Source organism: Pristiophorus japonicus, chromosome 5 (genome assembly GCF_044704955.1).
Source record: "Pristiophorus japonicus isolate sPriJap1 chromosome 5, sPriJap1.hap1, whole genome shotgun sequence".
Classification (NCBI taxonomy): domain Eukaryota; kingdom Metazoa; phylum Chordata; class Chondrichthyes; family Pristiophoridae; genus Pristiophorus; species Pristiophorus japonicus.
This window is the reverse complement of record NC_091981.1, coordinates 120457899-120480151: the sequence shown is the minus strand read 5'-3', so window position 1 is coordinate 120480151 and position 22253 is coordinate 120457899. Positions and strand designations below refer to the sequence as shown.

General features: G+C 47.1%; 1 pseudogene; it reads left to right on the top strand.

The window, feature by feature from the left end:
• Positions 1–366: 366 nt before the first annotated feature.
• On the top strand, positions 367–485 carry LOC139264860 (5S ribosomal RNA; annotated as a pseudogene).
• The last annotated feature ends 21768 nt before the right edge of the window (positions 486–22253 follow it).

Genomic DNA, 22253 nt, shown 5'->3' with positions numbered 1-22253 from the left:
AGCCTCTCTTAGGGCACTCCGAGGCCAGCTGTTCAGCAACGGTTTTTCAGTTGCTCAGCCGGCCTTGCACCCTAAAAGATGTGTGTAATGTCTCTGTTAGTGCTCCTCTCCACACAGCGTCCAGCTGATGAATTTTTCTGACTGAGGCGCAAACATCGCGAAATGGACGGTGACGAAAATCCAGCCCTAGACATCTATTGGAAAACTCCAAAACTGCATGCAATTGCACCAGCAGCCTGAAGGATTAATCCAGCAACTAACCTGTAAGTAGTTCATGATGTCTTTAATTAGCATTGATGGGGGTTCCTTCTTGCTGTTTAACATTGTGTTCAGCTGTGCGAGGTTAAAACAGGTGTCGGCTGTCGCGCCGATGGCCACTCTAGTCTGAAAACGCCTGATCTCATCTGATCTGTGAAACTAAGCAGAGTCAGGCCTGGTTAGTACTTGGATGGGAGACCGCCTGGGAACACCAGGTGCAGTAGACTTTAAAGCAGTTTTCCTGGTGGTCTCGTGGTTAGGATTCGGTGCTCTCACCGCCGCGGCCCATGGTTCGGTTCCCGGTCAGGGAACATTGTATTTGCGGTGCTTCAAATTGCAATGCTTTCACTCTCAACCTTGCCATCCTCGTCTGCCATCCGGACACGCCACGGCGCAACATCTTGCCGTCTGGAGGAGGCGGGGATCCCCGATGGAGGGCACTCTACACGGGAGTCCTCCCACTATTCATCGGAGACTTGGCCTGGAGGGTGGTGCACGGAGCAGTCATGTGCAACAAATTTTTAAGCCGGTTCACGGGCTTCCAGGCCGCCTGCAACTTCTGCGGTCTGGAAGAGTCCGTGTTCCATGTTTTTATGGAGTGTGCGAGGTTGCAGCCCCTGCTTCATTATTTAAAGGGGCTGCTCTTCAATTTCTGGTTGCACTTCAGTCCCACACTCCTGATCTTTGGGCACCCTGTGTGGAGGGGAGCAGGTAGGTCCGAGGGCCTCCTCGTAGGACTGCTCCTGGGCACGGCCAAGGGTGCCATCAGCCGGTCCAGGCAGCGGGCAATCACGGGGGTCGTTCAGCCTGACTGCCTGCCTCTCTTCCGCGCGTACATCCGGGCCAGGGTGTCCCTGGAGATGGAGCACATGGTGTCCACCGGTACGCTCGTGGCCTTCCGCAAGAAGTGGGCGCCGGAGGGGCTGGAGTGCATCGTTACCCCCGGCAACCAAATTTTAATTTGAATTTATATGTTTTAAAGTTTAATTTGTTTTAATTGCCGGGTTTAGTGTCCCCCTCCCCTTTTATAGGGGGCACTTGTAAAATATACGATTTTAATGCCAAAAAAAAACTACAAAAATACAAAAAAAAAAGGGCATTGGAAAATGCTTGGAGTGGCCCCCCAGATTGGGGGGTACTTGATTTAAATGTTTTACTTTGTCTCCTCTAAAAGAGTTGTAGGCTGTCGCCTGCTGAAAATGGCAGCGCTGGCATCAAATCAGCATTACACATAGATTAACGTCATAATCTGCCTGCTCTGCACGTTGCCTGCGTTAGTTAGGTGCATGTGTGCAAACTCCTTCACCAAGATAGTGTCTGGTGCACTTTGCATTGGAAGTGTGCGCATGCATCTCGGACGCCATTTTCGCAGCGCCTAAAAATTGGGTGGGGGTCTACAGAGCCCAATTTCTCCCCCTATAATCGTTGAACTTACATTCCAAGTTCTGATTGTTGATTGTTGTATTGCATCAGTGTAAATAGGACCTGAAATTTCACTAAATTATTAAAACTATTAGCAGATAATAATATAGAGCTATTTATGCATTTTGCATGAATCAAAACATTTTGTATAAACTGTACTAATCTTTGTATGAGAAAAACATTTACATTTTTCAATCAGCATCCATTTCACCCTTTTCAATTTTCCGTTAATCAATCAAATATGGAGTTGAATGTTGGCCTTGCTAACATGAATATTGGAGATGCTCTAGGCCTCAATGTTTTTCCTTTGAACTTTTACACAATGTCCTGTCTTCTATTTTCTTGCTGGTGCAGGGAAACTGGTCATTCTGGACACACTAAGGTTAATGTGGGGAAGAATTAATCCTGAGCACAGACTAATGATTCACAAATGCCAAAACAGAAGATGTTTTCAATAAAATTCTAGTTCCACCCTTGAAAGGAATCTGACAAAAAGGCAGATGAACAGACTGGTCACTATATTCTCCATCCTCAATTAGATGCCCTTAGTATCCCCTGCAGACCCTAGTATCAGGAAAGCATGATTCAAATATGGCCATCCAATAGGGTGGGAGGCACCTCATTGAAGGTCTGTTCTTTGCCAAACTAATTGAAATAGAGCAATTATAGTTTCTGACACATGTTTGTTCAATTAAATGATGCTTTGGAAAATTATCTTGTGATTGAATTCATCGTCTATATTGGTCACTATTGGTCACATCTCACTAGTGGAATTTCCTTGGTGATATGTAAGGTATTTAAGGTGATACTTTGCCGACCCAGAACAGAAGCATTCTCAGATGGGACAGAACCAATACAGTCACATCCACATTGGTGGAAGAAGCTGGTGAGTTAGAAAGGCTATCACTGGTGAAGCACTGATCACTGATCACTGATTGCTGAAGATCGGGGTCTGGGACTGGAAGAGAGGGAGAATACTGTTCCTTCACAGAGGTTGGCGAAATGAGCACTGTGGGAGCGAAAGCCCGCATTTCTGAAGCGCTTTGCTTTGGCGCAGTCTGGAGAAATCAAAAGGATTAACAGTTGAAGATTGAAGTTTGGATTAAAACAGGCTGCTAGATGATATGGAGCCATGGAGCCATGTAGCCATTCAAATCCATCTATCTGATCACCAGTGTGTTTACAGTACTTCATGGTGGGAGTCAATTTATGGCAGTGAGATGACTTCAGGATAATGAGTAGCTGGTCATTTATCTGTATGTTAACTATTTATCTATATCATCGATACTATCTATGCATCATCATCATCATAGGCAGTCCCTCGAAATTGAGGAAGACTTGCTTCCACTCTAAAAGTGAGTTCTCAGGTGACTGTACAGTCTAATATGGGAATTACAGCCTCTGTCACAGGTGGGACAGACATAATTGAAGGAACGGGCGGGTGGGGAATCTGGTTTGCCGCACGCTCCTTCCGCTGCCTGCACTTGCTTTCTGCATGCTCTTGGCGACGAGACTCGAGGTGTTCAGCACCCTCCTGGATGCTCTTCCTCCAATTAGGGCGGTCTTTGGCCAGGGACTCCTAGGTGTCGGTGGGGATATTTCATTTTATTAAGGAGGCTTTGCGGATGTCCTTGAAACGTTTCCTCTGTCCACCTGGGACTCCTTTGCCATGTCGGAGCGCTTGCTTTGGGAGTCTTGTGTCAGGCATGCGAACAATGTGGCCCGCCCAATGGAGCTGGTTGAGTGTGGTCAGTGCTTCGATGCTGGGGATGTTGGCTTGATCGAAGACGCTATCATTGGTGCGTCAGTCCTCCCAGGGTATTTGCAGGATCTTGCGGCAATATCGTTGGTGGTATTTCTTCAGCGATTTGAGGTGTCTACTGTCTCTGAGCCATACAGGAGGGCGGGTATCACTACAGCCCTGTAGACGATGGTGCCAGATTTGAGGGCCTAATCTTTGAACACTCTCTTCCTCAGGCAGCCGAAGGCTGCACTGGCGCACTGGAGGTGCTGTTGAACCTCTTCGTCAATGTCTGCCCTTGCTGATAGTAGGCTCCCGAGGTCTGGAAAGTGGTCCACATTGTCCAGGGCCGCACCGTGGTTCTTGATGACTGGGGGGCAGTGTTGTGTGGCGGGGTCAGGTTGGTGGAGGACCTTTGTCTTTCGGATGTTTAGTGTAAGGCCCATGCTTTCGTACGTCTCAGTGAAGATGTTGACTATGACTTGGAGTTCAGTCTCTGAATGTGCGCAGACACAAGCATCGTCTGCGTACTGTAGCTTAACGACAGAGGTTGGGACGGTCTTGGATCTGGCCTGGAGATGACAAAGGTTGAACAGGTTCCCATTGGTTCTGTAGTTTAGTTCCACTCCAGCGGGGAGCTTGTTGCATGTGAGGTGGAGCTTTGCAGTGAGGAAGATTGAGAAGAGGGTTGGTGCGATGACACAGCCCTGCTTGGCCCGGTCCGGACGTGAATTGGGTCTGTAATGGATCCATTGGTCAGGATCACGGCTTGCATGTCTTCGTGGAGCAGGCGGAGGATGGTGACAAACTTTTGAGGGCTGCCAAAGCGGAGGAGGACACTCCATAGTCCCTCACGGTTGACAGTGTCAAAGGTCTTTGTAAGGTCGAAGAAGGCCATGTACAAGGGTTGGTGCTGGTCTCTGCATTTCTCTTGCAATTGTCGCACCGTAAATATCATGTCCGTTGTACCCGCTACTCACTCTATCTATACATGGAATCAAAGAAACTCCTCTGCTGATCACCTGGTTTGTGTACAGTAAATCGTGACATCGTCTGTATGTTAATTATCTGCAAGTACTATGCAAGGAAACAAGAGTTCAAAGGCTTTTTAGGTATAATAGATGGAACTGTTTTTTGAGACACAGGCATTCGACACTGGAAGCTCAGAAGGTGTGTGTGTCACAAGCAGCTACGGAAATCAGAACAAGCAGAGAGCTGCCTTTGTGAAGTGTGTCAGTAACTTTCATACTTGGTTTGTATAGTATGAATGTCTAAATAAAAGACCTGGGGCCAGAACCTCCACTTTTAAGCTTATTGCCCAAAAATGGCCATTATTTCCAGTGTGGGCGGTAAAAAAGGGTTTCCAGATCGCCGGCTTCTCGCCCATTTTCAAAACACCTAGTTTACATTTTAAAAAATGAGTGTTACCATGAGCGTTAAATGTTTTTGACCTTCTGCCGTAAAGTGTGGTCGTCCTTAGCAATGGCATGGCATCGCTCGGTTCCCGCGATTCTGGAGGTCAAGGGTCACCATGACGTGCAGAAGAGGAGACCGAGAGAGAGAGAGAGAGAGGGAGCTCAAAGGGATTGAAGGCATGGCTGGGTGTGGTGTGGCTGCTTTGGGAGGGAGGAGGGAGACTTTAGATCTTCACAGCAAGTAGGCAAATGTTACCAACCACATATTTGATTGAGTTTGCCCTATAATGGAGGAAGAGGAGGAGGCATCACAGCATGCTGTGGAAACTGAGGCTGGAGAGAGCAGTGAGGTGGGAGAGGAGCACATTGGAGGCCGCAAAAGAGCCAGGCGGTTCTCAGACGAGGCAAATGCCTCCCTCCTGCAGGAGGTCGAGGCACGCTAGGGTGATTTGACACCGGGAGGGCGTGGGAAGCCAAACCCAAAGGCTTACCAGAGGATATGGGCCGAGATAGCAGAGGTGGTCTCATCGGTGACCAACGAAGTGCGTGAGGGCAACCAATGCTGCAAACAATGGAACGACCTTGTGAGATCAGCAAGAGTAAGTATTACATTGATTTACATGTACTTATGTATTCATATAATTTGATTTGTAACAGTCATGAGTGACTATCAGCAGATGTGAGGTCTTGCACTTTTACCGGGAATGTTTTTCTCAAAGCCTGCGGTCACGGTGTACGTCTTTAGGTAAAGAATGATAATAATCATAATAATCATGATTACATCTGTTGGTTATGTGTTGTATCAGTCTCTCTGACAGTACATAGCAATGATATCACGCAATGATCTCATGCCATGTCGTCCTGTCACCTTTTACAGAAGAAGCCATTGACAATGAGGTCCATGCAGAGGTGAACGGGTGGGGGGCCACCAGTCCCCAGCGACATCAGAGACGGAGGAGCGAGTGCTAGCACTAGTGGGGAAGCACCCCCGGACAGCCATGGATACATCTGCAGACCCTGAAGTGATGCCACGTGAGTAAAGCTTACACCATTGTGTGATGTAAAGTCAATAGCTGCCACACCAACTCATATCCAATCTATCATATATGATAGATGATTTCTAAAGTGTCATAGAAATAATGCTGGCCTAATGAAAATCATTGCAATGCACAATGTGTTGACGGTGATGAAATGTGATGTGATGATTTTGAGAGCGGTGGTGCTTATGTCGTGCATATGCTGTGTAGCGCTGGACTCTCCTTATCACCCTAGCACCCCCTTCTCCTCTAACAACCTCAATTGTATCTTGTAGCTCAGCCAGCAGCGCTGCACCAGGCAAGGCCACAGAAGCCAGAAGGTGGGGGCGCAGGGTAGGAGTCGGTGGATGATCTTACTGCTGATCTGGTGCTGAGGAGCTCCGATTGTCGCCCGTCAATCCGCTGGGTCTGTTCTCGACGGATGAGAGTGCAGACTTCGAAGAACCTGCATCACCACATTCCAGAACCCATTCCACGCCAAGGCCATCTATTGGTCCTCCGGTCATTCCCACCTCCACTCAGGAGGTGCCTGCCCCAAGCACTTCTCCACAGAACGGCGCCAACCCGTGGAGGTCTCATGGACGTGGCAGGTCTGTTCCACGAGCACCACATGACAGCGGAGAGATGGTACAGCTGTCCAGTTGTCTATAGACATTGGTGACCTGCTCATCGAAGCTTTGGGCGACATATCCCGACACCTGGCCACCATGACCGAGTACATCCCGCGCATGGCGGAGTCCCTGGATACGATAGCCATGAACACTGCTGCCACAGCCCTCCCAGTGGTCCCAGAGCACGGCACTCCACCCCTAGGTTCTGCACCACCACTGCGAATGACAGATGCGAACAAGGACCAAGATCCTGCTTCTGCATCAGAGAATGTTGCCCCCTTGGCACCCCCTGCTCCTGTACCCGTGCAACCACTGCATCTGCCTTCATCCCCCCCCCAATGAGGCACCACCTGAGGAGCTCCTCGGTTAGGCAAGGTGGAGCGGGAAGGGGTAGAGGTGGGGAGAAGAAGGAGAGAGGGGAAGGAAAGTAAGGTGCATGTGCGCAGGTGATGGCTGTGTTATATTTCCATCTGGGTATATGCAATTTGTTGCAATGTATGGGGGCTGGGGACCACACTCCTGCTTTGCCTTTGTATTCTGTGTTGCTGGACATGTTGAACATATGATTGATGTCAATGCTGGAAAAAGTGGGATGTGGGCTGGGTTGGGTGTTATTGGCTGTGATACTTATGATTTCAGACCAATGTTGGTATTAAACTTTTGTTATTGAACATAACCTTGTTGCGCTTTTGTCTCTCATAGCTGAACCATTACACACTGGTGATTCCTTACCATGAAAGGGTTAAATACAACTTAACATCAATCAACGTAAACTTTAACTGGCACCAAATGATGGGCACCATTGCTGTCTGAGCTGCACACACACAGCAGTGTGTCAGCATTGTCACTCACATCAGCGCTCTTTCAGTCAAATCGTTCAGATATCAGCTCCTTACGTAAGAGTGGGATTTAACAAATGCCAGCCACACCGCTGGCGTTCATTCTGGTTAGTTCCACTTTTTGTGGGCGGTTTTTTGAGCAAGCGATATTGTGGCCGATATGTGTGCGAGGAGGTGAAATTGAAGATGGACGATTTCCATGGCCGCTAGTTTGGGTAAATATGTTCTTTACGACAAAAAACAGTCGCGGGCACTAACATTGAATCTCGGTGTTAATTCCGTTGGGAAAGTAATGCTGGACGATATTATGGGCGTTGAATTCACCCATTCTGTTGATTCTGCCCCAAAAAAGTAGCTGGGCGGTGATATTTTTTCTCCGCATTAAGCCCATTGGGAAAATAATGCTCAGCGAGAAGTCTCCTAAAAAAAAAGCCCATCAGTTTCCATTTTGTGCGAGAATGGGCGATATATGGGCATTATACATAACTTCAGCGGTAAAATGGGTGTTAAGCAGGCAAAAAAAGTGGAGGTTCTAGCCCTGATCCTGCCATTTACTACAATTAAGTGTGTGTGTAATTTGACGTTTAAAGCAATGAAGCGAAACGTGCAAGGAAGCTGCACAACAACCACCATTTACTAAGTAGCCTAGGACATAGATATCAGGGCCCAGTCTTCATAAAAGCAGCAGGTAGAAAACATCAATCTCATGCGAAGGAAATGAAGAAAGTATCCATGGGTATGGTTGAAAGGTTTTGGGACATTTTACTACGTTAAACGTGTTACATAAATGCAAGTTGTTGAAGTTGTTGTTGAGATGATGGACAAAGAGGAAGGATCCACTATTTGCATTTGCAACAGGTTGCAGGAAGATTTTCACAGCCTGCATAATACCCTGTTGACTCTGACAGCCCAGGAAATTGCTGCAGCATCAAGACACCAGGACATTGGTAACTTCCAGAGTCGCAGTTATTAGATCTGTGATGGCACTGACCAGTATCATCAGAGCTTGTACCCAACACCCATGGACTGCATGGAAGGGGCACAGATGTCACTGTCTCTCCAGAGGTTGGCATTCAGCCTGGTACCTTTAAGGCCTTTTCCACATATTTATATAAAGGAGCTTCAGACATGGGCCCAGCACAGAGTGATTGGAAATTTTGGAGAATTATGGGACCAAACTTTGTGGACTCACCACCAGCTTGCACCCGCTGCCGCCGACTGCCGCAGAGTTTTCTGGGTGCTCTCCCCTCCGAGTGAGTTTGGTGGAGGCCTCCTGCCGGCGGGGAGGGAAAACTGCTGGGGACCATCTGGCACGCAACTCGCGTATGTGTCCTCCCGCCCGCCGAGCTGCCAGTTCGGTCTAGGCGGGAATCCACTGCAGCAGGGCACTTTTTGCCACAGTGCAGTCATTCCAGGACTTTTCCACGAAACTCCCACCCTCAGGTATCTTAACAGCCCTTTGGGCAGCACTTGGGTGGAACTTAGCTTCCACCAAGTTTGGAGCCATAGTGATATGCAAAGTAACCAGGGTTTTGCCTGGAAAATTTTACATTCATTTTTGTGTATGCTTTCTCTTTTTGAGGGTTTGGGTTGGCAGAGGAAAGGTTTAATTATATCTTACGAAGGAACCGTGAGGAGGATGCTAAGAGGCTGTGCCGTGACTTGGACAGGTTAGTTGAGTGGGCAAATGCATGGCAGATGCAGTATAATGTGGATAAATGTGAGGTTATCCACTTTGGTGGCAAAAACACAAAGGCAGAATATTATCTGAATGGCGGCAGATTAGGAAAAGGGGAGGTGCAATGAGACCTGGGTGTCATGGTACACCAGTCATTGAAAGTTGGCATGCAGGTACAGCAGGCGGTGAAGAAGGCAAATGGTATGTTGGCCTTCATAGCTAGGGGATTCGAGTATAGGAGCAGGGAGATCTTACTGCAGTTGTACAGGGCCTTGGTGAGGCCTCACCTGGAATATTGTGTTCAGTTTTGGTCTCCTAATCTGAGGAAGGATGTTCTTGCTATTGAGGGAGTGCAGCGAAAGTTCACCAGACTGATGCCCAAGTTAAGAAGGATGAGAGGGGATCTCATAGAAGCATATAACATTCTGATGGGACTGGACAGGTTAGATGCAGAAAGAATATTCCCAATGTTGGGGAAATCCAGAACCAGGGGACACAGTCTAAGGATAAGGGATAAGCCATTTAAGACTGAGATGAGGAGAAACTTCTTCACTCAGAGGATTGTTAACCTGTGGAATTCCCGACCACAGAGAGCTGTTGATGCCAGTTCATTGGATATATTCAAGAGGGAGTTAGATATGGCCCTTACGGCTAAAGGGATCAAAGGGTATGGAGAGAAAGCAGGAAAGGGGTACTGTGTTGAATGATCAACCATGATCTTATTGAATGGTGGTGCAGGCTCGAAGGGCCGAATAGCCTACTCCTGCACCTATTTTCTATGTTTCTAACTTAGCCAAAGTCTTTGATTGTGAAAGACTTTGTGGGGGTGTGGGTGAGAACAGGCAGTGCTGGATATTCAGCTGCACCCTCTTTTCTCTGGCTGTTGCTGTCCTGTCCGACGCCCTCTCCTTCCTGTTCAGCCTGTTCACATTAAGAGTTGCCAGAACAGTAGCAGAGAAGCAATAGAGTCTTAGGAGCATCAAAGTCTTAAAGGGGGCATTTTGCTTCCTTGACACATCAGGAAAGGCTCTGCAGTATACTTCCACACACCTGCTTTGTATTGTTGAAGCTGGTTTTGCCCTACGCAACTTTGCCATCCAAACAGGTCTAGACATGCACATTTCTGGGGAGCTGCCCCAAGCTGTTTTGGAGCCAGAGGTAAATGGAGAAGAGCATCAGGGTAACTGTCACTCCTCAGTGCCTGCAATAAGGTGCATCAGAGCATAACTTCTCACTGAAGTCTTCTCTTTTGTCTATCTTTCCGTCAATGGGGAGGGGTGTTACCTATGAATAAAGAGTCTGACTGGATACTGTGAGCTCAAAGTAAAGTGTGACCTTAGTCTTTTATTGCAGGTCTCCAGAGTGCCTCTCCAGCCTGGTGAGGCCTTCTTAAGTACCTGTGGTCCCAAAGGATTGTGGGATCCCTTGGGACTCCAGGGGATAAGCCCTCTGGTGGCTGTACAAGGTATATACAAGTTTTCATATATAACAGGAGGGATCTACAATGGGGAGAAGGATCGACAGGGGGAGAAGGATCCACAAGAAATGTAACCAGCCTAAATATAAACAAAATAGGTAAAGAGAGCATAGAAAAGAATAAAGTAAGGGAGGACATTGATGGTGACGGGAATAAATAGTTATAGAACAGGAATCTGGAAAGATGGTTAAACTTAAAGTGAGAGGAAATCCTTTTCAAAATGAGTTAAACTGTCTGTACAGCAATGCACAGGCCTTGGACAGCGTGGACCATTTTCCATACCTCAGGCGCCTACTGTCAGCAAGAGCAGACATTGACAACGAGGTCCAACATTTCCTTCAGGGCGTTAGCGCAGCCTTCGGTCGCCTGAGGAAGAGAGTGTTTGAAGACCAGGACCTCAAATCCGGCACTAAGCTCATGGTCTACAGGGCAGTAGTGATACCTGCCCTCCTATATGGCTCAGAGACGTGGACTATATACAGCAGACACCGTAAAACACTAGAGAAGTACCACCCAGCGCTGCCTCCATAAGATCCTGCAAATCCATTGGCAGGATAGACGCATCAACGTCAGTGTTCTCGTTCAGGCCAACGGCCCCAGCATCAAAGCATTGACCATGCTCGATCAGCTCTGCTGGGCGGGCCGCATCTTCCGTCTTCCTGACACGAGACTCCTAAAGCAAGCGCTCTACGCGGAGCTTCAACATGGCAAGCGAGCCCCAGGTGGATAGAGGAAACGTTTCAACCACTATCTGCCCCACATGTGACAGAGACTGTAGGTCCCGCATTAGGCTCCTCAGTCACCTGAGAACTCACATTTAGAGTGGAAGCAAGTCATCCTCAAATCCGAGGGACTGCCTGTGATGACCGCACTGCACACAGTGTCTGCAATAAAACAGGGGAAGCAATCACGTGTTGCGAGTAACCAGACATGGTAGGGATTACTGAGACATGGCTACAGAAAAATCAGGACTGGGAATTAAACATTGCAGGGTATAACCTATTTAGAAAAGATACTGAGGGGAAAAAGGGAAGGTGGAGTAGCTGTACTTATTAGGGATAACATAATGGCTGTAGAAAAAAGGGACGCAGCTATCAGCAAGACAAAAATAAAATCCATATGGATAGAGATATAAGATAACGAAGGATCAATCATACTAATAGGTGTAGTCTACAAACCACCTAATAGTGGACGGGAGGTGGTGGAAGAAATATGCAGACAAATTAGGGAAATGAGTAAAAAAACGTAAGAACCGAATTTGCTGGGTTTGCTGAGCATAATTCGGATGAGCTTTTTGTTTTATCACCGGCGTGGGAAGTGACGGTACCCGTGCGGATTTGGGCTCTTAGTGCAATAACAACTTTTTTTCACAAACGGATCACTCTCGTGGCACTTGCATTGGGTGCTATGCTCAGTGCTGTGCTCAGTACAACAGCATGATGCTCATGATGTCACGCTGATGCCTCACAACGTCCCTCCCATTTTAAAGGGGCGAGCCGCTGGAACTCTGGAGCCTCTTAAGTAGCACCCACTGGGCCACCAGGGACGTTGTCAGCCGGGCCAGTGGCCTGCCAGGTAGCAAGTTGGAGGTCCGGTCATACCAGTGGTCACCATTTTTGGGCCGACTGGAAAGAAAAATGGCGGCCGCTGCGCTACCACCTCCCCTTTAAGGGCGGCCGGAGCGCCACGGCCACCAAACCTTCTTGCACTGAGAAGCTGTCGGTGACATCGCCCCTCGCCGACCTCATGTCCCGCGGGATCATTTCCCCCAAATTGCGCAAAGGAGTCGGCACGCATGGTGATGATGTCATCGGCGTGCATGCACCGCAGCGGTGCACTAATTGCGAAACACGACGCAAACCACATTTCGCCAGCGGAGCCTCAGGAGCAAATTCACTCACATCAATGTGGCCTATTTGATCTAGTAATGGGGAATGAACCAGAGCAGACAGGAGAATTAAAGTAGAGGAACTTCTAGGCAATAGTTACCATTCTATAATATGCTTTAAGATGATAATTGAAAAGGACATAAGTATGATGAAAACCAGCGTAATAGATTGGTGAATAGCTGAGGGGCCGAGAATAGAACTTGGGAAAGTAAAATGGGCAACAATTTTAGCAAAAAAACGATGTAGAACAGCAACGGGAAACATTTAAAACCATGTTTAACCGAGTGCAGGAAAAATATATTCCATTAAAAGGAAAAAACAAACTAAACACGAATGAGACTCCATGGATTAATAAAACCATAAGGGAACAATTGAGTGTAAGGAAATGGCATACATTAAGTCCATAGACAGAAGGGGAGTGCATGATAAGGGAGAATATGAAAAGATTAGGAGAGAAGTCAAAAAAACAATTAGGAAGACAAAGAGGAACTATGAAATTAAATTAGAAAGGAACATAGAACAAAATAGTAAAATCATTTACAGGCACATCAATTTTTTTAAAAAAAGGAAGGCTGGGATGGGAATAGGACCATTAAGGGATAAACAGGACAATACCACACGTAACGATCGAGAGATGGCAGAAATATTAAATAATTATTTTGCTTCAGTATTTACCAGGGAGATAGAATAGGTGGACATGGCATTGAATGATGAGATTAGCAATGAGATAAGTACATTTAAAATAAAAAGAGGGGCTTTATTAAATAAACTAATCAAACTCAAAGAGGATAAAATCCCTGGTCCGGAAGGATTACATCCACGCATTTTAAAAGAATCTAGGGGAGAGATAGCAGAGGTATTACTACACATTTAATAATTTGTTTAAAAAATGGTGTAGTGCCAGAGGATTGGCAGGTAGCTAACGTAATACCTATATTTAAGAAGGAGGATAGAACATGTCCATAGAAACATAGAACCATAGAGACATAGACAATAGGAGCAGGAGAAGGCCACTCGGCCCTTCGAGCCTGCACCACCATTCAATAAGATCATGGCTGATCATTCACCTCAGTACCCCTTTCCTGCTTTCTCTCCATACCCCTTGATCCCTTTAGCCATAAGGGTTATATCTAACTCCCTCTTGAATATATCCAATGAACTGGCATCAACAACTCTCTGTGGCAGGGAATTCCACAGGTTAACAACTCTTTACATGAGGAAGTTTCTCCTCATCTCAGTCCTAAATGGCCTACCCCTTATCCTAAGACTTCAGGTTCTGGACTTCCCCAACATCGGGAAAATTCTTCCCGCATCTAACCTGTCCCGTCCCGTCCCGTCAGAATCTTATACATTTCTATGAGATCCCCTCTCATCCTTCTAAACTCCAATGTATAAAGGCCCAGTTGATCCAGTCTCTCCTCATATGTCAGTCCAGCCATCCCTGGAATCAGTCTGGTGAACCTTTGCTGCACTCCCTCTATAGCAAGAACGTCCTTTCTCAGATTAGGAGACCAAAACTGAACACAATATTCCAGGTGAGGCCTCACCAAGGCCCTGTACATTTGCAGTAAGACCTCCCTCCTCCTATACTCAAATCCCCTAGCTATGAAGGCCAACATGCCATTTGCCTTCTTCACCGCCTGCTGCACCTGCATGCCAACTTTCAATGACTGATGAACCATGACACCCAGGTCTCATTGCACCTCCCTTTTTCCTAATCTGCCACCATTCAGATAATATTCTTCCTTTGTGTTTTTGCCACCAAAGTGGATAACCTCACATTTATCCACATTATACTGCAGGGAATTATAGACCAGTCAGCTTAACATCAGTGGTAGGAAAAATAATGGAATCCCTACTAAAGGAGAAAATAGAACATCTAGAAACCAAAAATATAGTCAGCATGAATTTCAAAAGGGAAAGTCTTGCTTGACCAACCTCATGGAATTTTTTGAAGAGGTAACAGAGAGAGTAGACAATGTTAATGTAGTAGATGTAGTTTATCTAGATTTTCAAAAAGCCTTCGATAAGGTACCCCATAATAGACTGATGAACAAGGTCAGAGAATGTGGAATCAGGGGACAAGTTGCAGAATGGATAGCTAGCTGGCTTCAAGACAGAAAGCAAAGAGTAGGTGTAGATATTCACTGTGGCAGAAGGTGAGTAGTGGTGTTCCACAAGGATCAGTGCTGGGACCATTGTTGTTCACAATTTATATTAATGATTTAGACCTTGGAATCAAAAACACAATTTCTAAATTTACGGATGACACCAAATTGGGGGGGGGGATAGTCAATACTGAAGAGGACAGCAACAAATTACAGGACGACATTAATAAACTTGCAGAATGGACATATAATTCGCAAATGAAGTACAACACAGATAAATGTGAGGTATTACATCTTGGCATGAAGAATAGGGAAGTCATTTAGTACTTGGAGGGTGCGAGTTTAGGTGGGGTAGAGGAACAAAGAGATCTTGGAGTACAAATACACAGATCACTAAAAGTGGTGCCATCGGTTAGCAAGGCCATAAAAAAAGCAAACCAAGCACTAGGGTTTGTTCCTAAAGTATAGAATGGAAAAGTAGGGAAGTTATGCTAAACCTTGGTTAAACCACAGAGTACAGCGTACATTTCTGATCGCCATATTATAAAAAGGATATATAGGGTGCGGTAGATTTACAAGGATGATACCAGAAATTTGAGGGTATATGTTATGTATTAATGCATGGAGGTCAGCAGACACCAGAGGGCGCCGCGGTCAAAGGTCATTGGGCTGAGGCATGTGTGCTTGGTCACCTGTATATAAGCTGGGTGTCTTTGTCACGCAGGCACTCTCGGGCTGGAATAAAGATGGATCAGGTTGTACCTGAGTGAGTTTACAGTAATCAGACTCTTGAGTCATTACAATTGGCAACGAGGTAATTTAAGAACCTTCGCATGCACAATGGGCATGGTTGGAATCCTGGAGAGATTCGTGGAGGGTGAGAATTGGGTGGATTTTGTCGATCGCCTGGATCAGTATTTTGTGGCCAACGGCATGGAGCCAGAGGCCTACGCAATTAAGCGCAGGGCAGTTCTCCTCACCGTTTATGGTCCGAAAATTTACGGCCTCATGAAGAATCTTCTCTCGCCTGTACATACGGCGGAAAAAGGGTACGAGGAATTGTGTACGTTGGTGGGTAACCATCTGAAGCCACAAGAGGGGATTATCATATCACACTACCATTTCTACATGCATGTTCATGCTGAGGGCCAGGTCGTGTCGGGATTTGTCGCCGAACTGCGACGTCTTGCTGAGCCGCGTAAGTTCGGGAACTTGCTGGAAGACATGCTGCATGAAGTCGTCTTGATAGGCATCAGCCATGATGCGATCCTCAGTGTTATGTATTTAACTCCTTGTAACCTGTATTACACTACCACCAGAGGGCCTACCTGTTGGAGTCCGAAGGAATCCCAGCATCCCTTGGGAGTACAATTATATAAGCAGGCCACCCACGAGGTACCTGCACTCTGGAGTCTTATTAAAGGATCTAAGGTCACACTTGCTCATTGTACACAATACTCAATTTCATCCTTTATTATGAGCATAGTACTCAGGAAGCTGTTGGCTGCAGAGACGCTGGATTTGAAAAAGGCCACCGTGACTGCCCAGGCATGCATGACGATGGATGATAATTTAAGGCAGATATCATCAATGAGTCGGAGTTCCACGACAAGTACTATAAACAAGATGCCCTTGTTTTCGGGCAGAGCAATACAAATTCAATACAAATCCTAGAACAATACATTAGTCCGCTTTGGCCCACGTGACCATGCAAATAGTAATCACCTGATTGAATATCCGCAATATTGAATAACAAAACACAACATAAGTGCACATTATCTTTTATTATAACATATACCTTAATGAACAGAAGCTTAAATCATATTTCCTCTAAATGTGCCTGCCTTTCTCCTAATCTAGTGATTCTCCTAGGCTCAATTGTGGGAATAAAAATTGAATGGTTTCTTTAAAGGATGGTCGATCTGCAACGGCAGTTTCATGGCCGGGTAGTAAGTTAAAACTCTCCGGGGCCAAAATTGCCCCTGTCTATAACATCCATGGCTGCCTCAAGTCGGTGCGGAGTCACCGACATTTTATAAATTGCCCTCCATGTTTTTACCCACAGTGATAGTCACCGCACCGTCCATATAGCTGCCCCATCGGGCATGTGCCCACCCCTTACCAACCGACGGTTACCCCCTTTCCGCCCCACGTGGGAAATTGCCCCGCGGGATCGGATCGGCCACTGCTTGGTGCACCCGACAGCTTTCCCCAGCGGAAAGCTTTGTGTGCAAAGCAACGCATCAGCCCTTAATGGGGAGGGCGCTCTGCTGCGGACGCCATTTTATTTTAATTGTTGCCAACTCCGAGGTCAGCCCGACAATGGTGGCCACGGGTTCGTCCGGGCCGCCAACAGGCAGGCCAGCACCCCCTCTTGGATACCGGGCCATTGGCCCGGCCGAAACCCTCCCTGGTAACCCAGTGGGTCATCATCATAGGCTGTCCCTCGGAAATGAGGAAGACCTGCTTCCACTCTTAACACGTGTTCTTAGGTGGCTGAACAGTCCAAATCGAGAACCACAGTCTCTGTCACAGGTGGGCAGATAGTCGTTGAAGGAAGGGGTGGGTGGAACTGGTTTGCCGCACACTCTTTCCACTGCCTGCGCTTGATTTCTGCATGCTCTCGGCGACGAGATTGAGGTGCTCAGCTCCTTCCCGGATACACTTCCTCCACTTCGGGCCGTCTTTGTCCAGGGACTCCCAGGTGTCAGTGGGGATGTTGCATTTTATCAGGGAGGCTTTGAGGGTGTCCTTGTAACATTTCCGCTGCCCACCTTTGGCTCATTTGCTGTGAAGGAGTTCTGAGTAGAGCGCTTGGGTTTGCGAGTCTCGTGTCTGCCTTACGAACTATGTGGCCTGCCCAGCGGAGCTGATCAAGTGTGGTCAGCGCTTCAATGCTGGGGATGTTGGCCTGGTCGAGCACGCTAACGTTGGTGCGCCTGTCCTCCCAGGGGATTTGTAGGATCTTGCAGAGACATCGTTGGTGGTATTTCTCCAGCGACTTGAGGTGTCTACTGTACATGGTCCATGTTTCTGAGCCATACAGGAGGGCGGGTATTACTACAGCCCTGTAGACCATGAGCTTGGTGGCAGTTTTGAGGGCCTGGTCTTCAAGCACTCTTTTCCTCAGGCGGCCGAAGGCGCACTGGAGGCAGTGTTGGATCTCGTCGTCAATGGCTGCTCTTGTTAGGAGGCTTCTGAGATAAGGGAAGTGGTCCACATTGTCCAGGGCCGCGCCATGAATCTTGATGACTTGGGGGCAGTGCTGTGCGGCGAGGACAGGCTGATGGAGGACCTTTGTCTTACTGATGTTTAGCATAAGACCCATGCTTTCATACGCCTCAGTAAATACATCGACAATGTCCTGGAGTGCAGCCTCTGTATGTGCGCAAGCGCAGGCACCGTCCGCGCACTGTAGCTTGACGACAGAAGTTGGGGTGGTCTTGGACCTGGCCTGGAGACGGCGAAGGTTGAACAGGTTCCCACTGGTTCTGTAATTTAGTTCCACTCCAGAGGGGAGCTTGTCAACTGTGAGATGGAGCATGGCAGCGAGGAAGATTGAGAAGAGGGCTGGGGCAATGACGCAGCCCTGCTGGACTGCGGTCCGGACGTGGATTGGGTCTGTGATGGATCCGTTAGTAAGGATCACGGCCTGCATGTCGTCGTGGAGCAGGCGGAGGATGGTGACATACTTTTGGGGGCATCCGAAATGGAGGAGGACACTCCATGGATCCTCGTGGTTGACAGTGTCAAAGGACTTTATAAGGTCGAAGAAGGCCATATATAAGGGCTGACGCTGTTCCCTGCATTTTTCCTGCAGCTGTTGCGCTGCAAAAATCTTGTCCGTTGTGCGCCAGAAGGGACGAAATCGACACTGCGACTCTGGGAGGAGCTCCTCGGCCACAGGGAGAAGACAGTTGAGGAGGACGCTAGTGATTACTTTCCCAGTGGCTGATAGCAGGGAGATTCCTCTGTAGTTGCCGCAGCCAGACTTGTCCCTTTTTTAAAGATGGTCACGATCACTGCATCTCTGAGATCTCCAGGCATGCTCTCCTCCCTCCAGATGAGAGAGATGAGGTCATGTATTCACGCCAACAGTGCCTCTCCGCCATACTTCAGTGCCTCAGCAGGGATTCCATCCACACCCGTAGCCTTGTTGTTTTTAAGCTGTCTTATGGCTTTTTCTACCTTGTGCAGTGTTGGGGTCTTACTGAGGTGGTGGCGAGTTTTTTGTTGGACCTCCGCCTTGAGCCATCTGTTTGCTTTGCTGCTCCCACGTTGGGTTGTTGTTTAAGGCTAAGAAATACCCTGCGCTTGCGATCTATTAGCTCTTGGATCTCCTGATCATTCTCATCAAACCAGTCCTGGTGTTTTCTGGTTGAGTGACTGAACGTCTTTTTGCAGGCACTGGTTATGGAGACCTGGAGGGTGGACCAAGCGCTGTGGGCATTCTGCGTCTCGGGGTCATCAACGAATAGCAGGCATAGGACTCTCTTAGCTGGGTCCTTAAGTGCCGCGGCATTGACTTTTTTGCAGCACTCTTTCTGCTGCCCCCTCCGCTTTGGACCCAGTGGGCGCCACTAGTGTGGCTTCAGAGTTCGCAGCGGCCCTCCCTTTTAATTGAAAAGGAGGGACGTTGTGACGAGTCAGCGTGGCGCTGATGAGTTGGAGCGGCGGCTGAGCCGACTCAACGGCACATCCACTCTGCAGCCGCCCGGAACACCACACTAACACCAATAAAAAAATAAAGACCTCAATGTCCCTCTAATCTCCGCCCCATGGACTGGGGGGTGGAGAAAAAAACATTTAAATCGGTAAGTGCACCTCTTTTGGGGCGGAGGGCAATTTCGGCTCTTACCTTACTAAATCCTCTGTGATCCACATTTCCTAATCCAAAATTATTGGTCCCAATATTTGTGGGGAAACGGGAAGGGTGTGGAAATGTCTAAAATAGCTAAAGAATGCAGCAAAGCCAAGGACATTTTTTCTTCCTTTTCTCACCAGTCGACATTTGGAGGGGGGGCGGAAGGTCGGGGGAGGATTGTCGGCCATGATCACAGAATAGAGAGGTCATTGATCGGAGCTTGGGGCTTGGGGGGAGAGAGACCATCGCAGCTGGAGGGAGGGGGAAGTCGGCAATCGGGACTGGGGCAGGAGAATTCCACAGCCTCACAACTCTATGTGTGATAGGTTTCTCCTGCCCTCCTGGCCCACATGGCATGCTGTGAAATGCACTTACCTTCTGAAGCCGGCAGCTCACGCCTCCCTTTCACTGCCGGGTATCCCGACCTCTGGGAAACCTTCACAGCAACTGTAAAACTTAAATCGGGCTCCTAATTGCACTGTGGAAGCCCAATTTAAATGTGTCAATGAGCGTGACATCTCAAAACCTGCCGGTGTAAAAATGGCAACAGACACGTGCGGGTCGGGAACATACATGGTGGGCTGGGGTCACATTCTCCTCTCCCGCCTTTCATGGGGGGGATTAATATCAAGACCATTGACATAAATTGACAAAAGTGAAAACAACAGAATATGTTCCTTCATGCTTTCCAGCTTCTCAGCACAGAAGCTTTTTCAAGATGAACATTGAATCACTTGCAGCGCTAGTATTGGTTTATAATGAAGTCCTCCCATCTAACGTCAAGTTGTTTATGGTGTAGATGCATTATTATATAATTTGTCTGTAGGTATGCAAAAATATGACTGACCTCAAGTCATCCGAGTGTAACACTTGGCTGGGTGAGTTGCCTGGAATAGATCGTATACTAAGTGAACAGTGTTTCAGTGAAAATCAGTGCATGTCAGCCAAAAGGGAATCAAGAGGACACATTCCAATAATTTATTTGCATCACCGTGTTTCCATATTATTTCATCCATCTATCCAATCTAATCTTGAAGGTTGACATAGTTTCTGCTTGAACTGCGAACCCTGGAAATGAATTACACAGCCTCACAACTCTCTATGAATAATTTTCTCTTACTTCTTGTTGTAAATCATCTACATTTAATCTTGTGTCGAAGACTCCTTGGTCCTAACCCCACAACTACGAGAAACAGTCTGCCTCTATATACACTGTCCCATCCTTTCATTACTTTAAACATTTCATATCATCCCAAAATCTAACAAGAAAAGACTTAATTTTTCAAGTCTTTCATCATATTTGTATTTCCTCAAACCAGACATCACCCTAGTGAATCTGTGTTGTATTCTCTCTAAAGCCTCGATATCCTTCTTATGGTGTGGAGCTCAATATTGCAAACACTGAGGTCTTATTAAGCTTTTATATCGACTCATCATTACCTCTTGGCTTTAATATTCTTTCGGCTAGAAATTCGTGCTCTCAGCCGTTAAATGGTGCTAAAATGTTGGCAAGTAATTGGCATCAAAATGCTGAAACAAATGACAGTGTGATGATGTCAATTGGTGTGCAATGCCGCCTTAACACTACTAATGCGAATTGCAAATCTAGCACTGAATTCAGCATTGGCTTCTAAGCACACCAGGCAAACCTTTCCGATAGGTTTATATTTAAGGTTTTGGACTGATTTTTTTAATTTATTGAAGTAGTGGCTTGCTGCAATAGATGTTAAAAGTTTTTTTAATTGTGTAGGGAGCACTGCTGGGCACTTGCAAAGCCTCTGATGGTAAATGAAGGCCTCTGAGAAGACTAAAAATGCAGCAAATACTCAGTAGGTCATTTCAGATTTACATCACCTGCTCACAGAGGGAAGACACAGAAGAGAAGGAAGCTGAAGAGTGTGTAGAGAGTGCTGCTGGAAACTTGCAAAGCCTCTAATGGTAAATGAAGGCCTCTGAGAAGACAAAAAATGTTGCAAATACTCAGCAGATCATTTCAGATTTCCACCATCTACTCACAGAGGAAAGACACAGAAGAGGAGGAATCCAAAGAAGAGTAAGCTGAAGAGAAGGATGCCGATGGAAGAATACATCCCAGACAGCTCCTTTGTGGCCAGGATATCTGGGATGGAATCATCTACCTGCGGTACCAGTGACCACAACCCAAATTCGCCTTTCAACATTAGTCTCATACCTTACCTTCTCTCTATTACTGACCATCACAGCATCCTCTTGGCCACAATGCTGAAATAAAAGCCACCACAAAGCAAACTTTCCAATCTAATTTTATACATCTATCCATCCAAAATGGCATCAAGAAATCAACTCAGCATCCGTATGCATTCGTTTAACGGCTGTCTTGTGTGTGCCTTTGCCTACCCAACTGATGTCATGCAATCATCATCATAATAAGCAGTCCTCCGAAATCGGAAAGACCGGCTTCCACGCCAAAAGTGAGTTCTTAGGTGACTGTACAGTCCAATATGGGAATTACAGTCTCTGCCACAGGTGGACAGACAGTCGTTGAAGGAAAGGGTGGGTTTCTGCATGCTCTCGGTGACAAGACTCGAGATGCTCAGTGCCCTCCTGGATGTTATTCCTCCACTTAGGATGGTCTTTGGCCAGGGACTCCTAGATATTGGTGGGGTTGTTGCATTTTATCAAGGAGGCTTTGAGGGTGTCCTTTGTAAAGTTTACACACTTTCACAAAAGGCACAGGAAGAGGCCACAAATCAAAAATGGTTTAAAATAAGCTTTTGGGACTGACTGGGTGAGGAAGAAAAAGGCACCAGCCTGGGGCAGGTGGTGACTAATCACCAATTAAAAACAATCTCTGCAGTCAAGAGCAGGACCTGATTATGCATCAAAACAAAGGGATTGATACAATCTAAATCAGGAATCCCTAGACTGATTGGCT